Below are 18141 nucleotides of genomic sequence, written 5' to 3'. Positions count from 1 at the left end.
CGTTATTATTCAGTATTTTAACTTTTGTGAGTAGGGCCAAGCTTTACATGATTTTCAGAGTCGTTACTGGGTCGGGGTCCTTAAGGTGACATACTGGGTTTTACTGCATTTTTCCCTGGTGAATGCAAAACCCCGGTCCCTGCCAATTACCCTTTTTGTACGTGAAGTGAAGACGCTATGACATTTGCCAGTGATGCTCTTAGCGTATAAAGGATTACAACCCTCCAAATGGGATAAAGCAGCTAGAGACAGGGCTAGAATATGCACTTTTATTGATCACACCTCGAGGCATAAGAATAAACCCTTTGTGCTATGCCTACCTAGTGACTTGTCACACCACAATACAGATTGTCCAGTCTACCGGCTGGGGGAGATGCAGGAGGGAGGAGGAGGCTAACAGGAGGTTGTCTCCACTTTGCAAAGGTCTTTGTAGTTTCCCTTTGTTTAAACCTAATTTTTACGTGGGCTTTTTAAATAGATAGTTTGACGGGCGTCACGTAGACTCGTTTTGCTGAAACTTTGGGAACGGGACCGAACCCATTTTCCTGTGTGCTTGGACCTGCCGATGGCTGGGGCCCGTGTCCTTGGGGAAACTCTGAGTCTGGAAGGGAGGAAGACTGCTCATCTCTCTCCCTGCCTGCCTGGGAACGCTCCTTGCCTTGTGTTTGTTAGACTCTGCCATTTAGACCTATTTTAACTTGTAACAGGGTCACAAGACCAAATGCCAGTTGCTGCTCGTAGCTGCTGTTTCCCATCGTTCCAGAAAGCAGCTACTCGCTCTTGGTCTTGTCTGGTATTAAAGTCTTGAGAAACAGAATTTTATTCCACTTTTTTTGGCCGTTCCTTGGGATGTAAGTGTAGGCTCACGGCCTATTCCTTGTATGCCAGCTTAAGCACGTGTCATTCTTAAGTTAGGCTTCTGGTAGGTGTGTAGTCTGCAATACTGAGCGTGGTCTGTCAGGCCCTGACCATATTTTCAGTTTACACCGAGGGGAATCTGCCCATAGCCTTCCTTCCCCTTTCTCATCACCATCTTCGTAACATCCCTGCCTCTTTACTTGTTGCTCATTTCAGGAGCTGTTGTGTGCCAGTGCTTCTGTTCCCTGGTGCTTTCCCCGGGTACCCACCCTGTCTCCTGTACGTGGTGGAGGACCGGTTTAAGGAGTTGCACGGAGGGCCTCACAGAAGTCCTCTGCGGTCACGGGTTTACAATGAAGACTTGCAGCTGTGTTGCTATTTCTGGGGTGTGCCGCGTGTGAGCCGCAGCTGTCAGAGGAACGCTTTGGAGATGTCGCTCACAAAGGGAAGCAAAATTGTTCTGCTCCCCACTACTGAGCTTTACAGGGTGATACCTGTGAGACATCACATCCCCTGTCCAAACCTGAGCCATCTGAGCAGGGGAAGTGGCATGGCAGGGGGGCCAAGATACCTGGTTGACAGCCCAGACTGCAAGTTGAAGGCTGCAATGGAAGCGCTCAGAGTGTGGCCTGTCAGATTCCAACAAAATCTGTCAAGTCTCACATGTAGCTTATCACAAGGACACGAAAAAGAAAAGGACGTGAGCAGGGGCCCATGTTAGAGTCTTAGTGCATTGGTCAGCGATTGGGGGTGAGGGGGTGCATGTCCCTCCTTCACTGCTTGTGTGTTGACTGTCATTGTTAAAGGACCAGGGTTGGGGGCGGGGGCATTCTTGGCTGCTTGGCCAAGTGCCTGGGGGAAGAGGTAGGAGGGAGGGGGAGGTTCAGCAGCCCCGGACTGGCCAGGTCTCCCCCTGCCTCCCACAGGGCTGCGCTACCTAATACTGGCAGTGACTCTGCCTGGAGCAGTTGGCAGGCCCTTGTAAGCAGCCTGCACTGCTTGGGAGATGTGGGCTGTGACACCTTGGTTTTCTGGACTGTGGTAAGAAAGCAAACAGCCTTGTAGTACAGGCTTCAGTTGTGGGACTGCACCCTGTTGTTGAGACCCCCCCAGGGGCTTATTTCTTGTATGTCCATGCAGGATAGTTGGAGGGGCGGGGAATGGAAGGAAGAGGCATGGATGAGCCCTGCATCTTTTGTTCAGCATATTTCTGTAAGTAATGTTAGTACTACTAATATTATCCCTGTTCTGATTCTTACTATTACTATTATTTGTTTTCCCATGTACTTTGCCAACAAAGCACCTGGCAGGTCCAGTAAGAAAAGGAAGTTTCCAAACAGGTGACAGAAGGAAACCAAATGATTTAAGTATGCAAGTGGTGGTGGTGGCGGCAGTGTTGTTGGGAAGGTTCAGGAACCATGGGGGAGGCAAGATTTTTTGTTACGTCTTGTGTGGCAACAACAGCACGGTTTGGACGGACAGAAGCAAGGTTTTAGGCATCCCAGTCCCCTTTTTCAGTCCTGGTTCCTTCCCAGCATCCTGAGGAAAGGTACTGTCATACCCAAAAGGTTGCCTGTATCTATGCCCATCTTACAGTTGGTCTGGTAAAACAGGGGTCAAAAAACCTATGGCCTGTGGTTTGGATCCAGCCTGTGAAGAAACTGGTTCTAGCCTGTGGCAGTTCAACCAAGGAGCAGCACACTCCCATGGTGACAGCAGCAGGGACATCCCCAGCAGCCTGTTGCCACTGTGTTCAGTTTGTTCTTTGTGCTGCAGCAGAAGCAGGGTCCCGGCCCCTGCCTTTTTCTTTTGAGTCCCTTCACAGCCTGTGGAGATTGCTGGGGAGCAACCTGTCCCGTCGGCAACGGTGTACAACGGCAAAAGAACGGCCCTTCCCTGCAAGGAAAGATTGCACCTAACTCCAAGCGAGCAGAGCAGAGCAGAGCAGAACATGGACACAGAGTGAGATGCTCATCTGTAGGGTAGTCTGGCCTTGCCGTTGCTAGGAGTACCCAAGTAGGGAGGTGTTGGAATCATTTCTCAGCTTTTTCCCTAGATCGCTCTAAGATGAGAGGGGAGCGCTAAGCACACTTGGGTTCGTGCATGCTCCTCATCATTTTCAGAAGCGGACGGCAGGAGAAAGTTTGTGGTCAGCGATAGCAGCACAAGGCCATGCAACCAGGCTGGGGAACATGGGGCTCTTTCCTAAACCAGGAGTGGCAGGACTTGCACAGCTTTGCCAGGTGAATGCTGTGCCTGAGTCCTATATGTTGCTTACCTTGGCTCTTGCTGCCCTCTTCCTCCCTCCCTCCCTGAGCACAGGTACAGCCTCAAGCCCCTCTCACTGCTACCTGGCCAACTTTTAAAGCGGTGATTCTAGCCCTTTTTCACTCTAGGACCCCCCACCATCCTGGTCCGTGATTCAGAGAGTCTCTCCCTCCCTCCCTCCTGTTCCTTTACCCTGCCCCCAGGCAGCCTCGCAGCGTTTCTCTCTACCTTGCTGTGACCCTTTCAAATCTTGCAGAGGAACCTCTCTGCTCCCTTTGGCTGGTGGTGTAGATAACAGGGAGGAAGGTAGGGAGCCTCTTCCTGTCCTCCCGTCTTGGAGGCACAGTGAGCAGAGCTAGGGTATAAAGATGGACGTGGGCCCCGTGCAGCGAGCGGAGGCTGCTTCAGCACTGGACCTGAGGACGAGGACTGAGCTGAGCACAGTTGCGTTCTTGTTGCCTGGGCAAATGGGAAAGGTCGTGCCTGCTGAGAAGGGTCCGGTGGACACCCCGGCCTGTTCTCCACGCTTTTTCTGTGGGTGGAGCGGGTGGGTCGTCCTACAGGCAGTTGGGTCAAGGACAGGCTCTGGCATGGCACTGCTGAAAGCACTTTGGCAAAGTTGAGGCTCAGCAAGGCCTCCCCATACTGCTGCTTGCTTCCTTAGTGTCACAATACTGTTTTGGTTTCTGAGTTTCCCCCATTTCGTGTTCTAACAGCTCGCTGCCGCCGGGCCTCGGCCAAGGAGACTGCGGCCAGTCTGCGCTCAGAACCTCGCAGGCCGACGCAGGCACAGAAATGACGCAGCTACGGCTCCCTTTATGATTACCCTTGAAATGCAAAAGGCAGGTCCTACTACAGTGGCCACCCAGGCAGCTAAGAGGCAGGAGACCAAGCTGCAGCCTGAGCTTGCCTGTCATACCCCAAAGGTCCCCCACGCAGTAGTGCAGCACCACGCACGTTCTCCCCCGCGGCGTGGGAGGTGGTGGGTCTGACTGGCAGCAGGACTGGAATTGGTGCAGTTTCTCTCGCCTTTGCCTTCCAGTTCGCCCCATCCTGCAGACACCGGAAGCAAAGGTCTGGGGTGGGAGCCAGATGCGAACACCTGGGGGTTGGGTTTAAAGCCGTCTGCCAGGTAGTGGGGTGTGGGCCAGGTGCTCTTTCTTGGCTGAGGGGGTTAGGTGCCTCACCCGCTGAGGTTTTGGGGGCTATGGCATTAGAGCCAAGCCGGGGTCGGGACAGGTCCTGGAAACAAGTGCTTGTCGCACATGGCCACGGAACAAGACTGGGCGCAGCTCTGCAAGACAAGGCGGCACCTGCTGCGGTGATGCCTGATGCCCGCTAGCGGTTCCTCACAGGTAGGACCTGCCTGGGGCCTGCGCAGCCCGGCAGCTGCGGGACCGCGTACCTGCCTGCGGCTGGGGTGCGCCGAGAGCCGCAGCGGCCCCTGCCTGGCGGTGAGGACGCCGCTGGCGGACGGGGAGGGCAGAGTCTGTAGTACCGGTCCCTCCGCCCGCCCCGGGGGCAGAGCTAGACCCAGCGCGCACTGCCCTGCGGTCGGGCGGGGGGCGGTTGGGGCCCGGGAGCTCTTCCTGGGGGCCTGGGCGGGATCCGCCGGGCCGCCCTCGGGTCCCGGCGCGGCAGCGGGATGCCGAGGTGCGGCTGGTGCCGCCGGGGCGGGGCGGGGCGGGGCAGCGCTGGGCGGTCGCGGCCAAGGGGCCCGGTTTGTAAGGCAGGGCCCGGCGGCCCGTGCGGAGCTGTCTCCCTGCGCGCCCGGGGCTCTCGTCCCGTGAAAAGCCGAGCGCGGGCTGGCGCGGCACGTGACTGGAAGGGGCGTTGGAGGCGGGAGTAGTGTCCGCTGCGCTGGAGCCGGGGCCGGGGAAGGAGGCGCGCTGCGGAGAGCGCCGGGCGCCTGGCGCGGGGCCGCCTGTGCGGGCTGGGCGTGCCCGGTCCCCCGCGCCGGGGCGGCGCTGCCCCGTGTCCCCGCGCTTTGTCTGTCCCCGTTTTCGTGTTGTTAAACCGCCGTTTTCTCTGCACTGCTCCCAGCCGGGCGGGCGCGCTGTTCTGTGGGGTGCTGTCCCTCGGGGGCCTGGGGCCCTGCTTTGCTGGGGCCGGGGGTGTTTTGGGAGCCGTTGGCTGAGACCTGCCCTCGGTCCGAGTCCTGGCCTGGGAGTGCTGTTAATTGCCCGCGTTAATTGCCTCGAGTCGGGGCGGGTCTTTCCGCCGCGGTGTCTGGTTTCCGAGGAGAAGGGGGCCGCGGGGCCTGGGTGCGAGGAGTGTCCCCTGTGCCGGCTAGGCCTTCCCGTGGGCGCCGGCCCCTGTGTGCCCTGGGCCGTGACCCGAGGTGCCCCAGCCGCACCTGGCCTGTCCTGCCTGGGGCCCGGGGGGCGGGCGCGGGAGGCTTGACCCTGCGGGTGCCGGGAGCCAGCTGCGGCCGGCTGGTGTCGGGGCCTGGCAGAAATGCGACTCGTGCGGGGTGGGGGTGAGCGGTCCCGCTGTGGGGCGGCGTCCTGAGCTCTGCGCTCGCAGGCCGCGGTTTTGCAGCAGGGGCCTGCGGTGCCCGGAGCTGCTTCTGCCTGTGGCCCCGGAGAGCGTCTGCCCTTGTGTGTCAGCCGCTCCTAAACTCCTTTGTGCTGTGCTGGGTTGACTGCTGTGTTTAATGCTAGTTTACTAGCTGCAGCCCCCAAAACGCTAGGAATTACATTTTTATTCCAAAAATATTTATTGAAGTCCAGGATTTTTAGTTACCCTTTGAGTGCATACTTTAACGCAGGGTCAGCAATTATTTCAGGTGCAGGGCCACTCACCAAGTGGTGGCACCTGTTGCAGCCCTGCCCCTGGCGCGGTGCCCTGCCCCTTGGTCACTCTCCTGTGGCTGCGAGTCCTATCCTGTAACCCTGACCTTTGCCACTGGAAGTCCCTCTCTTTGCTCCCTGGAAACACTCCTTTCAGGAAGGGGTTTTGGCATCTCAGAAGCAGAAAAATACCGAGTTATATTCTAAAAAGAGAACATCTACAAAGACGACTAATTTTATTTAAAAAAAAAAAAAAAAAAAGCAGTAATTTGATTTCAAGAGTCACTCTTGTGCTCCCGGGGCACTGGAAACCCATCCACCCTGAGCTTCTCTGAGCACAGCCAGGCTTCCAGAAACGGGTGCACCATTGGATCCAGCAGGTGCAGCCTGTGAGCTGGGGCTGCAGCCGTGCAGCTAGCACCCTGCCTGGGCAGCCTTGAGGGAAACAGCTGCTGTGGAGGGAAGCACCGGCCCCCTGCAACTTGGGGGCTGTGCAATGCCCAGCAGCTCGTATTGGCAGGCTCTGCTGAGGGGTGTGGCGGGGGGAAGGAGTGAGGGGCCTGATCTCCCTTCTTCCCCCTCCCCCAGCCTGAGTGCAGGCTCCAGAGCACTCTGGTTGTTTCGTTACGCATTGGGATTAGCTGCCGAGATAACCCATCGGAGCGCTTTGGAGAGACGGAATAACCCTCTGGAAAGGGAAAACTTATAGAGGGGATGACTGGTTCCTATGGAGGGGGTGCGGGGTGGAATAGAGCTGCTTCTGTCCCTCTTTGGGTGGGAGTTGTTCTGCCCTCGGTGCTGTGAGGACTGTAAGTGGAGTTGCTTGTAAGGTTTTTTTGGTTGTGGTGGGGTTGGTTGGCCTTTCTGCCAAAGTTTCTAGGGTCTGAGAAGCAAGTGTAATGAAGAGACCTAGAGCTGATGAGTCATGGAGGGTAGAGGAGGGAGCAAGAGGCTGGGTTTGTGCTTCTGGATTCCCTGTGGTGAGGCCTCTGCCCCTGTGTCCTTAGCTGCCTTGGAGCGGGACATGGTCACAGCCCAGGGGAGGTGCAAGCTTCCTTGGATCGGTGTGGGGTTGTCTTTGATTTGTCAGTTTGTTGAAAGGTACAGGGATGGCTTCTGGGAGCTTGGAGACACTGGGTGGTGGGGCCTGGATGTGTGTGTATGCTGTTTGGGAGGGATTTCAGTCTGGTCTTGATTGACCCTGTGGGCTTCATGGCTTGTTTTGTCTTTCAGGATCCTGGCTGTTGTGGAGAGACTTTGGGTTGGAGATGGATGCAAAGAAGTGGAGGCGTGCCATGGTGATGGAGGATAGAGCAGGAGGAGTAGCATGATGGAAGGTGGACTTACCTCAAGCGGGGGTGGTGTTTTGAGTGGGGGTGTCTGGGTGGGCTGGGAAGTCCCTGCTCTGGGTTGGTGTCCTGAGCTGCACGCTCCCAGGGCAGGGCTACTCAAGCGGAGGGCCATGGCACCCAGGAGTGCCTCTGAGATGAGTGGTGTATGGCTGGGCTGGCTTGGCCCAGAGTTGCTCTGAGTCTGTGCAAAGATCTCCAGGTTGCGGTGGGACAGAGGATTGGGTCTCTGCCTGGCTGTACCTGTTGCCACATGCCTCCTTTCAGTGCTGGGAATTGCATTTATGTCTCATCTCTCTGGGTGTGTCACTGGTGTCTGTCTTTGTACTTCTGTTCTTAAAAATCACTGCAGCACTTGTTACTTTGTTCTTCCCAGGACTGAAAGGAGGGTTGTGTTTGCATGTAAATTGATCCCCTCACTTGGGAGGGGTGTAGCTGCAGCCCCCTGCGGTTTGTTAGTGGGGCCAGTGCAAGCTGCTGTTGTACCCCTGGTTGGGAGGGAGGGGGTGCTGTCCCGTTGGTGCTGTGAGACCTGCGCATAGCGCTGCAAGTGTTAATTGCTGTTGTTCATTTTTGGTGGTGTGGACATGTTTGGCAAGATGACCAAAGTCTGATCCCGAGTGGAGAAGAGCTGAGGAAGAGGTGAAGAGCCCTGGAGCTGGTATGGCGTGGAAGGAGTTGGAGACGGCCTGAAGCCATGCTCACGTGATCACCTGGAGCGAGGTATTTGCTTCTTGTGGGTTGCAGCTCTGGATGGAGAGATCCTGCAGTTGGTAAGGGGTTGCTTGGAGCAGTGTGGGGCTAACTGCTAGACTCAGACATTCGTGCTTTGCCCTTTGATGTTTTTCATGCTGAGGCTTTTCTTTTGCGTCCTCAGCAGGTGCCTGCATCGTATCTGGGAAAGGGATAGCAAGCATGAGGACTGATGGCGCACAAGGACTGAAGGCGCAGCGTGATGCCAGGTGTGGTGAGTGCTGGCTCTCGGGGCTGAGGCTTTCCCCTGCTGTCTGCCTACCCTGTGCGTGCCCATAGCAGTGTGTTGAGGTGCTCCCTTGGCTGGATGTGTGGGGTGGCAATTCTCCCGGTGGTTCCCTTTGACTGTGTTTTGTTCTTCCACTTGGGGTGAATACCTGTGCTTGCTGTGCTTGCTGTGGGAAAGCCCTAGGAGGACTCTGCCTGCACCCTTGCAGCTATGGGGGGGGGGGGGGGGGGTTAAAAAAAAAAAAAGGAAAAGAAAGGGTGCCGGTGGGGTCTTGGCAGGGTGGGGCCACTGTCCCCAGCCCGGTGAGGCCTCTGAGTTGCTGATAGTGGCAATTTCCTTTTCTTTGTCTCTGTATGTGTGTGGAGGAGCCATCTTCTGAAGGCTTGAGGGCTGTGGAGCAGACTCTGTGAAGATGAAGTGAAGAGTCCCAGCGATGGTGCAGGAGGAAACGGGCAGCCCTGTTGTGACTTCCTGATTTGCGTGGTGTGAGGCCTCTTCCCCTGTGGCATCACCTGGCTGGAGTCTGGGGTGGGTCTGAGCTGTCTTGCAACAGTGTGATGCGTTTGTCTTCCTGCCTGACCACTTCTTCCACACTTGTTCTTTCATGTTTCTAGGAGGTTTTGTGTGTAGCTTTGCAGGCGGTGCGTCTCCGCTCCCACTTCTTGCTGTGAGGATGCCTGGATAAGCAGCAGCATGATTGTGGCTGGGGTGAGTAGTGCCTGTTGGAGGTGAGGGCTCTCCTGCGGTGGCTGTCCCCTGTGTAGGTTAGCTGAGTCCTTGATTGCTTGTAAATATGCACCTCAGGCTGGCCACAGGCATGCCTTTGTGAGCAGAGTTAGTGGATAGGGGGGCTGGATGTATGCTGGGGGTTTGGAGAGGGGAACGTCCCTTATCTCCGAGTCGGTGCCCTTGCATTCCCTCGGTGGGCTGATAAGGTTTTTGTTTTTTTTCCAGTGGCCTCAATGTTGTGGGGGAGAGGAACAGAAGCGAGGCTTCTGCGGTGGTGGTAGAAGATGGAGGAACTGGATCCCGAAAGGTGGGCTGGGTTAAAGTGGGAGGCTGGGTTGCGTTTTCCCTGGTCGTGTTTGGGTGGGGAAGGAAACGCCTTGTGCGTAATGGGGTCTGGAGCTCCGTGCTGTCTGGGAAGTGATGCTGAAGCCGGGACTTGTGGCCCTTAGGGATGCTGCAGAGCAGGGGGTGTAAGCCTGAATTGGGTTTAGTTTGGTGGTGAGACCTGACTCCTTGTAAAGGCTGGAAATTGTCCTTGAGTATATTAGGGGTTTCAGTGTTTGCCCCTGGCTTCTGGGTGCAGGTGACAGCATTGGATGTGCTGGGACAGAGGAGCGGGTGCGTGCGTGTCCGCCTCTGCCTGGCTGTTGCTGCTGCCACTGGTCTTCCTTCAGTTCTGGGAATTGCACTCTGTCCTATGTCTCTGGGTGTGTCACTGGTGTTTCTTTCTACTTTGATATCTAAAATCACAGCAGCACTTCTTCTTTCTTTCTTTGCTCTTCCCAGAGCTGGAAGGATAGGTGTGTTTGCAACTGAATTGATCCCCTCATTTGGGTGGGCTTTGACTACACCCTGTGTGCCTCGCGTGCGAGTGGGGGTGTTATGCTTTCGGTGTCCTAGGCTGCTGGGGGTGGGGGGCGTTGTCTCTGCTGTCAGTACTATGAGACGTGAATACTGTTGCGTGTAGTAATTGCTTGTTGTTTTGGGTGTGATGTTAATATGTCGAGCGTGAGTGGAGAAGAGCTGAGGCGAAGAGACCTAGAGCCAGCGCTAGGTAGAAGCGGGTGGAGGAAGCAGGTGGTTGTGCAGCCATGCTCGCTTCTGGGTCACCTGGAGGGAGGCCTCTGCCTGTTCGGTGGACCTGTGTGCATGAGCAGAGCCTGCAGTGAGTAAGATGTTACTTGGAGCGGTGTGGCGTGGTCTTGCCACGGGGCGGTTGCTTGTGCTTGGCCATTTTGTTTTGCAGTGACGTTTCTTGTGTGCCCTCAGGAGGTCCCTGCTTCCCCTGTGTGGAGAGGATGGCAAGGAGGGAGGAGAGCGCGCTGGAGGAAGAGGAGCGTGATGCCAGGTCCCATGAGTGCTGTCTCTTGGGGTGAGGCCCTTCTCACAGATGGATGGGTGCACCCTGGGCAGGCACGTCTTGGAGAGCTGTGAGCTGGGTCCTGGGTGTGTGTGGTGTGAATTGTACCTGTGGGTTTCTTCTTCTGTTCATTTGTCCCCTTTGGGGTGACTGCGTGTTCTGTCCCTTGCAGGGTCCTGACCTGTGCAGAGGGAAATGACTGCCGGTTGAAGGAGTGAAGCTGAGCAGCGCCCACGGAGGGTGAAGCAGGAGGAACTCGATGCTGCATGGCGTGTCGGTGCCGGATGGGCAGTTCTGGCAATTGGTACGAAACGGCATGGGGCGGTCTAGGGTTTTTGGAGTCTGGCAGTTAGTTTTTGTTTTGCTCTTTGTTGCTAGTTGTGCTGAGGTTTTTCCTTGGCTGCCTCAGCAGGTGCCTGTCTCCCGTATGGGGAGAGGATGGCAAGCAAGGATGCTTGAGGGCTGGAGGAGAAGAGTGATGCCAGGTGTGGCAAGTGCTGGCGGTCAGGGGTGAGGCCTTTCCCCTTGTGCCTGTGTACCCTGTGTGTGCCCTTAGTGGTGGGGAGAGGTGCTCCCTTGGCTGGACGTGTAGGGTGGGAATGCCTCCGCAAAGATCAGGACCCTGGACTGGAGTTCAGCCCAAGGAGCAGAACTAAACACAGGAGAAGGAAGCCACTGAGGAGAAGGGAGAGGGCGAGGGACTGGAGCAGAGCAGTGGTAAGGGAGCAAGACGAGCAGGATGCTAGAAGGTGCTGTGGGATGGTGGGGGTGTCTGTGTGTGGTGGGAAGGCCCTGGTGTGGGACGTTGTCATGAGTTCAATTAGTGCAAGCAGTTACGGTCAGCCGGGGTGTCGCGGAACCTGAGGTTTCCCTTGTTCCTTGCGGTGGCTTGCTGTGGCCAGGGGTCCCTCATCTGGCTCTGCGTGAGGCTTGAGCATCCCCGCCTGCCCCTGCCACTAGCTTTTTTGGCTCCCTGGGCTGGGTTTGGTCCAACATCTGGGTGCCGGTGTCTGGCTTTCCCAGGTTTTGTTGGGGCAGGAGTTGGGCGTGCGTCTCTGTCTAGCTGTTTGTCTTCCCACAGGCTCTCCTACCAGTGCCAGGAATGGCTTGTCCTGTGTCCGTGTGCTTTCTTGTTTGTCTTGTTGCTTTGAGAGTCGCTGCAGCATTTCTCTCCTCTTGCCAGAACTGGCAGGAGACCTGCGTTTGCACATTAAAATTGCTTCCTTTGCTTGCTGAGGGAAACTCCTGAGCGGGCTCTGGCTGGATAGTCACAGCTATGGGGGGCGGTGGTAAAATAAATTTGCTTGGGAGTGTTGGCAGGGAGGGTCCACTGTCCCCAGTGCTGTGAGGCCTCTGAGTTGTTGATAGTGGCCATTGCCTCTTTGTGAATGTGCGTGTGGAGGAGCCATCTTGCCAGGGCTTCAGGCTTGTGAAGCGGACACTTGGCAGAATAGGTGAAGAGACCCACAGGTGGCAGCGGAGGAAATGGGCAGCCCTTTCACGCCTTCCCATTTTGTCTCGTGTGAGGCCTCTGCCTCTGTGGCGTCACCCGTCTGGAGCCCGCGGCGGGTTGGAGCTTCCTCGGACCACCGCGACGTATTTGTCTTCTTGTCGGACCGCTTCTTCGCACTCGCTCTTTCGTGTTTCCAGGTGGTTTTGCGCGTGTACCTTTTGCAGGTGGCGTACCCCCTCCCCTTTCCAGCTGTGAGGTTGAGTGGAGAATGAGCCGCACGGTCGTGGCTGTGGCGAGTAATGCCTGTAGGAGATGAGGGGTCTCCTGTGGTGGTTGCGCCGTATGTGTGGCGGTGCTGTGATTGGTGACTCCTTGATTGCTGTGAATATGTGGCTCTGGGTGACCACAGGCAAGCCTTTGAGAGCTCAGTTGGTGGGTAGTGGGGCTGAATGTGTGTGGTGGGGGTTTGGAGAGGAGCTTTCTTCCTCTGAGTTTGTGTCCTTGTGTCCCCTCTTAGAGCTGATGAGGTTTTTGTTGTTTTTTCAGCTGCGTTGATCTCGGGGGAGGAGGATACAAGGGCGTGTTGTGGCGTGATGATGGAAGGTGGAGGAACAGGATGGTGAAAGGTGGGCTGGGTTAGAGTTGCAGGGATGGGATTTGCCCTGGTGATTTTCAGGTGGGGGAGGTAATACCTAGTGTGGGACAGTGTCTGGAGCTCCATGCTTCCTGGGCAGTGATGGTGACGGAGGGGAATGTGGGCACCAAGTGTGCTGTAGAGCTGGGTGGTATAACCCTGGATTAGATTTTACCCTGGTTGTGAGTTGTTGTGTTTGTGTGAAGTCTCAGAATTGCCCTTGGCTATATAGGGTTTATCCCTGGCATCTGGGTGCAGATCTTGCCCTTGGATGTGCGGGGGTAGAGGAGCGCATGTGTGCGTCTCTGCCTCTGCCTGCCTGTTGCCGCTGCCACTGGCCTCCCTTCCGTTCTGGGAACTGCACTTTGTTCTGTCTTTCTGGGTTTGTCACTGGTGTTCCTTCCTTGTTTGTTTGTGGCTTTTCTTCGTTTTGGTTTTTTGTTTTAACCACTCTAGCACTTCCTTTGTTCTTCCTTTGCTCTTCCTAGACCTGGAAAGAAGGCCATGTTGGCACCTAAATTGGTTCCCCCTTTGGGGAGTGGCTTGACTGCACCCTGCCTACTTTGTTTTGGGAGTGGTTTGGAGGGGAAGGTGTCTCCCCTCAGTACTATGAGATATGAATACTGTCCCATGTAGTAATTGCTTGTTGTTTTGGGGTAATGCCAATGTTTGGACCGCGAGCAAAAGAGAGCTTGAGATAGAGGAGAAGCGACGTAGAGCCGCGACCATTTAGGAAGTGGAGGAAGCGGGCGGCTGCGCACACATGGTGACTTGCGGGTGGACTTGGGGGCAGAGCCTGTAGCGAGTAAGATGTTACTTTGAGCGGCGTGGGATTGTGTTCCAGTAGGGCAGTTGCTTGTGCTTTGCACTTGCGTGTGGCTTCAGGAGGTGCCTGTGTACCCCTGTGTGGAGAGGAAGGCAAGCAGGGATGAGACTGGGCTGGAGAAGGAGCAGCGTTATGCCAGGTTGGGCGAGTGCTGCGTCTGGGGGTGAGCCTTTTGTCCTGGCTGGATGGGTGCACCCTGGCCAGGCATGCCTTGGGGAGCTTTGAGCTCAGGGCTGGGTGCGTGGGGTGGGAATTGTACCTGTTGGTCCCTCTGTCTGTTCACTTGTGCCCCTAGGGGTGACTGCCTGTTCTGTCCCTTTGTAGGATCTTGTCTAGTGTGGAGGGAAGTGAATGCTGGTTCAGGGAGTGGAGCTGAGCAGTTGGGGAGGAACAGGGTGTTGTGAGGTGTGTTGGCATTAGATGGGTAGATCCAGTAGTAGGTAAGGAGCTTGCTTGGAGTAGTCTGGGGTTGTGAAGTCTGGCAGGTATTTCTGCTTTGCCCTTTATGGGTCTTTGTGGTGAGGTTTTTCCTTTGTGCCCACAGCAGGCGCGTGCCTCTGGGATGGGGAGAGTTAGGGTTAGGATGCACGATGGCTGGTGTGGCAGTGTGATGCCGGCTGTGGTGGCTGCTGGCTCTCAGGGCTGAGGCCTTCCCCCTGCTGTCTGCCTACCCTGTGCAGTGTGTTGAGGTGTTCCCTTGGCTGCATGTGTGGGGTGTGAATTCCCCCGGTGGTTCCCTTCACCCGTGTTTTGTTCTTCCACTTGGGGTGAATACCTGTTCTCTCTATTCTCTAGGTTCCTGGTGTACATGGAGGGAATGGTGAGGGGAAAGGGTAAGGGCCCCTGAGGATCAGGATGCTAAAAGATGTTTTGCGTTTGGGATAGCGGGGCTGTCTGGGTGTGGTGGGGAAGGTTCAGGCAGAGTGTTGTCGGGTTTGAGGTTTGCCTCATCTCTAGTAGTGGCTTGCTCTGGCCAGGAGTCCCTCATCTGGCTGTACATGAGGCTTGAGTATCCCTGCCTGCCTCTGGCACTAAGTGTTGTGGGTCCCTGAGCTGGGTTTGGTCCAACATTTGGGTGCTGGTGTCTGACCCTCTCTAGATTTTGCGGGGGCAGAAGTTTGGTGTGTGTCTCTGCCTAGCTGGTTGTCTTGCTACAGGCTGTCCCAGCAGTGCCAGGCATGGCTTGTCCTGTGTCCGTGTGCCTTTCTGTTTGTCGTGTTGTCTTCCAAGTCAGTGCAGTCTTTCTCTGCTCTTCCCAGAACTGGCAGGAGACCTGTGTTTGGACGTCTCAAGTGCTTCCCTTGCTTGCTATGGGAAAGCCCTGAGAAGGCTCTGCCTGCACCCTCACAGCTACGGGATGAGGTGGTTTAAAAAAACAAAAAAATAACAAAAGTTGCCCATGGAGTCCTGGCAGGAGGGGCTGCTACCTCCAGTGCCATGGGGCCTCTGAGTTGTTAACAGTGGCAAGTGTGTCTCTTTTGTCTGTCTGTGGAGGAGTCCTCTTGCCAAGGCTTCAGGACTGTGAAGCAGAGACTGGAAGAAGAGGTGAAGAGCCCCAGAGATGGCGGAGGAGAAAACGCACAGCTGTCTCCTGACTTCCCAATTTGTGTGGCGTCAGGCCCCTGGCCCTGTGGCATCACGCGGTTGGAACCTGCGGTGTGTCTGAGCTTCCTCGGAGCGGTGCGATGTCTTCGTTTCCCTGTCTGACCGTTTCTTTCACAGTTGTTCTATCATGTTTGCAGGATGTACTGTGTGTATGGTGGTTGCTGTGGTGCATTGCTTTTTGATGCGCTGTGACTATCTGGCTCTGGGCGGCCACAGGCAAGCCTTTAAGAGCTCAGCTAGCGAGTAGTGGGTCTGGATGTGTCTGCCGGGTGTTTGCAGAGGAGCTTTCCCTGTCTCTAGCTTTGTGCCGTTTCTTCTGCTCTCTGGGCTGGCTAGGTTTCTGTTCTTTTTCCAGCATAGTCTATCTTGATGGGGTGAAGGATACAGGGAGTACTGTGCCACAGTGTTGGAAGATGAAGGAACAGAATACTTAAAAGTGGGCTTGGTTAGGGAGGGGTGGTGGGGTGGTGGTGAGTGGTTTCTTCCCTGTGGTTTTTTGGGTGAGGGAGCAAACGCCTAGTGTCTGATAGTGTCTGGCGCTTCTTGTTTCCAGCAGGGTTCTGGCCTCCTGGGGTGCCCCAGAGCTGGGTGGTGTAAGCCTGGGTTGGGTTTAGCCTGTGTGTGTGTCCTGGCTCTCTTTGTACAGGCTGACAATAATCTTTGAGTATATAGGTGGTTTCAGTGTTTGCCCCTGGCATCTGGATGGAGATCTTGTCCCTGGGTGTGGTGGGGCAGAGGAGCGGGTGCCTGTCTCTCTGCCTCTGCCTGCCTGTTGCTGCTGCTGGCCTCCCTTCCGTTCTGGGAAGGGCACTTTGTTCTGTCTGTCTGGGTTTGTCACTGGTGTTTCTGTCTACTTGGATTTTGAACATCAGTGCAGCACTTGTTGTTCTTGCTTTCCTATTCCCAGAGCTGGAAGGAGGGCTGTGTTGGCAATTAAATTGGTCCCCTCCTTTGGGAGGGGTCTGAATGCACCCTATGTTGCTTGTTTGGGGCAGTTGCTTGTGCTTTGTCCTTTTGTTTGGTAGTGAACTTTCCCCATGTGCTGTCAGGAGGTTCCTGCATCCTGTGAGAGGAGACGAAGCGAAGCAGGGACAAGTGAGGGCTGCAGAAGGAGCGGCATAATGCCAGGCACGGTGAGGGCTGTCCCGAGGCTAAAGCCTTTTCTGCGGCTGAATGGGAGGCATTGTAGCCGGGCGCCCCTCGGAGACCTTTGAGCCGGGGAGCGGGTGTGTGGTGTGGGAGTTGTACTGTGGGTTCCTTCTCCTTGGTTGTGGTCCTGGAGTGACTACCTGTTCTCTTCCTTCTAGGGTCCTGGCCCGTGTGCAGGGAAATGTATGCTGGTTCAGGGGGTGGAGTGGACTAGTGCCCATGGAGGATGAAGCAGTAGGAGTTGGCTGTTGCATGGTGTGTTGGCATTGAATGGGCACATCCTGCAGTTGGTAAATGATTGCTTGAAGCAGTGTGGGGTTGCCCAGGTCTGGCAGGTTTTTGTGCTTTGCCCTTTGTTGTTTTCTGTGCTCGTTGCGCCGAGGTTTTCCTTTGCGTCCTCGGCAGGCGCTTGCCTCCCGTGGGGAAGGGATGGCAAGCGAGGCTGCGCAAGGGGTGACGGAGCACTGCGATGCCACGTGTGGCGCGTGCCGGTTCTCTGGGCTGAGGCCTTCGCCCTGGTGTCTGCGTGCCCTCTGTGTGCCCTTTGCAGTGTGATGAGGTGCTCTGTTGGCTTGCTGTGTGTTGTGGGACTTGCTCAGTGGTTTGCTTATCCTGTGTTTAGTTCTGCTTGTTGGGCTGATCACTTGTTGTCTGTTCTCTGTACGGTCCTGGTATGTGTGGAGGAAAAGGAAGAGGGCTAAGGAGCGGAGCAGAACTGTGGTAATGGAGGAAGAGAAGCAGGATGCTGGGAGGTGGGGTGGGTTGGGGCGGGCGGTGTCTGGGTGTGCTGGGAAGGCCCTGGTCTGGCATGGTGTCTATGTTAGGTGATCCCAGTCAGAGATGCTGGAGCAGGGTGTTGCGGCATTTGAGCTTCCTCTCATCTCTTGCGGTGGCCTGCTGTGTCCAGGGGCCCCTCGTGCGGCTCTTCACGAGGCTTGAGAATGCGTGCCTGTCCCTGCCAGCAGGTTTTTTGGCTCCTTGAGCTGTGTTTGCTACAACACTTGGGTGCCGGTGTCTGGCCCTCTCCAGGTTTTGGCGGGGCAGAAGTTTGGTGCGTCTTTGCCTACCTGGCTGTCTTGGCACAGGCTCTCCCACCGGTGCTGGGACTGGCTTGTCCTCTGTCCATGTGCCTTTGTTTGTCTTGTTGTCTTGAAAGTTGTTGCAGCCTTTTTCTGTTGTTCCCAGATCTGGCAGGAGACCTGTGTTTGCACACCTAAATTGCTTCCCTTGCTATCGAAGGGAAAGTCCTGAGGGGTCTGGCTGTCCTGTGACAGCTGTTGGCCGGGGGTTGGGGCGTAGGGGATAAGTCGCGTGCGGCGTCTCGGCAGGGAGCGGCCGTTGTCCCCGGTGCCGCGAAGCCTCGGAGTTGTCGATAGTGCCAATTGCCTTTTCCTTACGTGTGTGGAGGAGCCATCTTGTGAAGGTTGCAGGCCTATGAAGCAGCCACTGGGAAGATTTCATAGACATTCGGGCTGGAAGGGACCTCGGAAGATCATCGAGTCCAGCCCCCCGCCCAAAGGGCAGGAAGTCAGCTGGGGTCATAGGATCCCAGCAAGATGAGCATCCAGTTTGCTCTTAAAGGTGTTCAGTGTAGGCACTTGAACCGCCTCCGGCGGCAGGCTGTTCCAGACCTTGGGGGCTCGGACAGTAGAGAAATTCTTCCTTATGTCCAGCCCGAAACGGTCTTGTCGTAGTTTATGACCGTTCGACCTAGTCGTCATCCCTTGGGGCGCGCTCTGGTGAACAAACGTTCCCCCAGATACTGGTGGTCACCCCCGATAAACTTATAGGTGGCCACCAGATCACCCCTGAGCCTGCGCTTTTCCAGGCTAAAGAGCCCCAGGGCTCTCAGCCTGTCGTCGTAGGGTCTGCTTCCCTGAGCTCTGATCATGCGCGTGGCTCTTCTCTGGACTCTCTCAAGCTTCTCCACATCCTTTTTGAATTGTGGAGCCCAAAACTGGACGCAGTGCTCCAGCTGCGGCCTCGCCAGGGCCAAGTATAAGGGGAGAATGACGTCCCAGGATTTGCTTGAGAAGCATCTGTGGATGCAAGCCAGCGTTTTGGTTGCTTTAATAGCCGCAGCATCGCACTGCAGGCTCATGTTCATCTTGTGGTCAATGATGACCCCCAAGTCTC

General features: G+C 56.0%; 1 long non-coding RNA gene across 17 annotated transcripts in view; it reads left to right on the top strand.

Moving 5' to 3' along the window:
• Positions 1-2889: 2889 nt before the first annotated feature.
• Positions 2890-18141, top strand: part of LOC132246568 (uncharacterized) — a 32577-nt gene continuing 17325 nt past the window's right edge. For 2 of the 17 annotated variants that reach the window (XR_009457956.1, XR_009457948.1), the window contains exons 1-7: positions 6684-7990; positions 8145-8234; positions 8615-8777; positions 8864-8957; positions 9204-10143; positions 10248-10408; positions 10511-10642. This is a non-coding gene — a long non-coding RNA (uncharacterized LOC132246568). Of the gene's footprint in view, positions 3102-6635; positions 8041-8144; positions 8235-8614; positions 8778-8863; positions 8958-9203; positions 10144-10247; positions 10409-10510; positions 10643-18141 lie in introns of those variants that run through there. The other 15 variants (XR_009457950.1, XR_009457952.1, XR_009457951.1 and 12 more) reach the window with 15 other exon arrangements.

The sequence above is a fragment of the Alligator mississippiensis genome, chromosome 16 (assembly GCF_030867095.1).
Source record: "Alligator mississippiensis isolate rAllMis1 chromosome 16, rAllMis1, whole genome shotgun sequence".
Taxonomy (NCBI): domain Eukaryota; kingdom Metazoa; phylum Chordata; order Crocodylia; family Alligatoridae; genus Alligator; species Alligator mississippiensis.
Note: the sequence above shows the minus strand (reverse complement) of the source record. Positions and strands in the feature narration are given on the sequence as shown.